This window comes from Petaurus breviceps, unplaced genomic scaffold, assembly GCF_028583685.1.
Source record: "Petaurus breviceps papuanus isolate PSGF00001 unplaced genomic scaffold, PetGlider_PUasm1.0 98, whole genome shotgun sequence".
NCBI classification, from domain to species: Eukaryota; Metazoa; Chordata; class Mammalia; order Diprotodontia; family Petauridae; genus Petaurus; species Petaurus breviceps.
Window position 1 is genome coordinate 27,745,778 of NW_027187460.1, and position 3,866 is coordinate 27,749,643.

General features: G+C 37.2%; 1 pseudogene; it reads left to right on the plus strand.

Annotated features, from left to right (window-relative positions):
- Positions 1-2,189, plus strand: part of LOC138156038 (cyclic AMP-dependent transcription factor ATF-1 pseudogene) — a 5,767-nt pseudogene extending 3,578 nt beyond the window's left edge.
- The last annotated feature ends 1,677 nt before the right edge of the window (positions 2,190-3,866 follow it).

Consider the following 3,866-nt stretch of genomic DNA (forward strand, 5'->3'; position numbering starts at 1 on the left):
ATAATTAAGTCAGAAATCTACCATTCAAGGGAAATGCCACAAGCTGTTCAAAGGGAGATTTATCTGGGAAATTCTACAAGTGGATATCTGTGTCTAAAAAAGTTGAGGGTACAATCTTTACATAGCTAAAGGTAGAATCCCCTTGACTCAGTTTCCCCATTGTGTTATTTCCTTTTTTAATAGGACTATTTCCCACCTGGTTAATCCTGAGCTTGACTATGATATCATGTGAATAAGATGGAACTTTTATGTTTGATTAGCTATTCCAAAAAGGAACTATAATTCTTACCTGAAATCAAACAGAACTAAGGGTGCTTTATCTTATTGTACCTATGTTGAGCAATTCTAGGCCCTTAGGCTTAGGTCTAGAGGACAAGTCTTGGTGCTATTACAACCAAGTCTTTGCTTCTTCCTTTCATACCAAATCTCTCTAACCAGCAGGTAAAGTTGTCATTTTTAATATAATGAATCTTGTTGCTGCAACACTCCAGCACTACTATAATGGGATGCAAGTATGAAATATCTTATAGTTTTCATTCTAAATTAGCAGGCAATTTTATATCCTAAGCAACTAAGTAAATGAGATTTAGGGCTTGCTAATAGTTAAATATTTGTATATAGGATTAGGTCTTTGAAATATTTTAGAATAAGATTTTAGGATGATGCAAAGATGACATCCTCCTAAGAAGAGAATTGAGGCAAAGATGGAAATTTTTTTCTAATAAGACATATATGTAAAAGGTTTTATTTAATTAAATGGAGTAGTAAATTCTGAAAAAAAATCAACAGGATCTGACTTTTTTCTCTAAAAACTAGAATATATAACTATATATATAATTGGCTTTCAAATGTTTCTAATGGAATAATAAAAAATTAAATTAGGATTAAAGATTTTACATACAAAATTGAATTGATAATTGTGAAGAAGGCACAATTATTTTCCTATTTGAAATATCTGTTTGATCATTTTAAGAGACAGAAGGGCCCATTTTACAAATCAGGCCCTCAAAGATTCTCTTTTAAATTCTTTCTTCAGTTCATTGTTGGCAATATCTATATCAGATACAGGATTTAAGTAAAGATAGAAACAACAAGTAGCATGTAACAGCTGAAATTCTCTGAAGTTTCAGGTGAGTTACGGGTTTTTAATTTGATGTTCTTCTTATATTTTTGTTATTAGTAAGATCAGAACCGTAAGACTTGATCTGGTTTTCACCACACAAAAAAAACCAGCAAATTTAGGAGACTGTACTAACTTGTATTGAGCCTTATTACTGGCAGATTTTTAGCAAAATTACCCAGAATTTTCTCCAAGTGACTTGGAACCAGAGAAACCAATCTATTTAGGAGGAGCACCCTTTAGAGCTGCCCTGAGAATGAGGCCTATTCCAAAATGTCCAAGAGAAAATGTTTCTGGGGACCAGATAAAGTGCACTAATTAAATGGACATTGGGAGTGGTTTAAGAGGACATAAGATGACTTGATGCTATTTAATATTAATGATTATTGCATCATTTTGCCCTTTCTTTCATGGTGTTGGTGTTTGCTGAGTTTTCTTGATTACCTTAGTGACATGTAAATCCCCCTCTCAAATTAAGTCCATGGTTACCTCTCTAAATGTTTTAGCTGTAGCTTGACTCAGTTTACCTATAGAGTTTGTTTAACAAGGTTGGTCTCATTATTAGATTAAGTGCATCTGGTCTCTATTTCCACATATTGGGGTTCCATTAGAATAGGCGACAAGAAATCTATAATTTGAAATTAAGAAACTCCCCCAACTCACAGATCAATTCATCTCCTCCCTTCAAATCAAAGTAGATTCTTTAGTGCAAATGGTTTTACCAAATCATATAATCTTAGACCTTATAACAGCTTCACAAAGAAGGACTTGTGATATAATCAATCAATTTTGTTGTTCTTACATTAACTGGTCAGGAAAATTTGTGATAAGCCTACATAATATCCAATGAGATACAGAAGAAATTCCCAGGTGACACCTGGGGGAATCTGTCTTCTTGGTTCACTTGGCTATAGGGAAGTGACCTGGTAAACAAACCCTAATTCCCCTCTGTCTTATTATTCTTTTTAGGTTTGGCCTGAGTTGCCGCATTAAAGCATATTCCAAACTTGAACCAGAAAAGTTTATGTTAATGCACACTGCTAATAAGGACTGTTTTAAAAATCTTTGAGAATTAGCTTACAAATAGGTGATCCATAGAAGAATTGTCTTCTATTAATCGAAGAGGGGAACTGAGAAAATCAAATTGACATAGTGTCCATTTTTGTAATTGATTCTATTCTGCATCACTACTGACATTTTGTATAGTTGCCCAAGTCACATTTCTTTGTCTTTGAGTTAAGTTCAGAAGTTCATAGGTTTATAAGTTGAGTCTTCCCCTCTGAGTTAAGCTTAAAAGTTCAGTTTTCCTATAAATCATTTTAATTAAAAGAAGTCTGTTATCTCTGCAACACTGGCTATCCTTCAAGAAAACCCTGTCTGTTTTCACTGTGAAACCTAGACATGCAGGTTGTGGAAGTACCCTGGAGAATAATATGTCTATTTTCCATGAGTTACCTTACCAGGAAGATGCACTAGACACAGAGTAAACTTGTTTGCTGAAAGGAGTCAATCAGGGACCTGCAATGAGCCAAAGTCTTACTCACTCCCAGACACCTTTGCTAGTATTCTCTGACTGACCTTACTAAGCTGTGTCACCCCCACCCAAACTGGCCCAAACCAGCCTTGCAGTCATCTGTTCCTGCAAAACATCCTGCTTCTTTGTCCCACCCTGGGAAAGACTCCATTGTTTTTCCTAACCCATCATCAAACCTTCCCTTTGTGGTTTTCAAGCATAAATCTCCCCTGCCTCTCCTGTACTATGGGCTTCTTTTGGGGATCTCAGCACTAGTATACAATACTCCTCCTAATAAAACTTTCCTACTCTCAACCCAGCTTGGACTCCTTTGCATTTTGAGGGGTGGGCTTCACCCGGTTGACAAATTGGGCACTACCAATGAGTTTTCTGTAGCAACAAGATGGAAGGAGGGGTTGTTGCTAACTCTGCCTTCCAAATTTCCAGCCAATCATATTGTCCCTCACATCTATGATACATCTGACTTTGTAAACAGCCATCTTGTGTTCCCCATCTATGATTCTGCCTTCTAATTTCTGGATGCTCCTCCTTTGTCCATAAAAATAATCTGTCAATCCTCATTCAGGGTCTTGGCTTGCTGAGGAGCTAAAGATTTCATTTGTTGGTAACTGCGATCCTTACCAATAAAGTGAATGTGCTTGGAACTTTTTTCCTTCAATTTACCTTAATTTCAATAGTGGGATCATTTCTTACCTGGACTATTACATTAACCTTCTAACTGATCTTCCTGTTTCAAATCTTTTTCCAATCCAATATACCCTCCACACAACTGCCAAGGTGATTTTTCTAAATCTTAGGTCTGATTTCAGGGGTGAGGAACTTGTGACCTCAAGGCCACATGTAGTCCTCTATGTCCTCAAGTGTGGCCCTTGAGGACCAGATTCAGTCAAAGGGCCACATGTGACCTGGAAGCCACAAGTCCCCCACCCCTGGACTAGATCATTCATTTACTCAAGTAGCTTCAGTGACTTCCTGTTGGCACAGGTTCAAATATGAAGTCCTCTGTTTGGCACTAAAATCCTTTCATCTCCTGACCTTCTCATACCCCAACACATTCACAATCCAGCTACAGTAGCCTCCATGCAGTGACATGACAATCTACCACACACATGCCCATCTCAGTGCTTTAAACTCGCTGTCCATCGTGTCTAGAATGCTTTGCCCTCTCAACACTGCCTCAATTCTCTTGACTTCCTTCAAGATTCAGCTTAA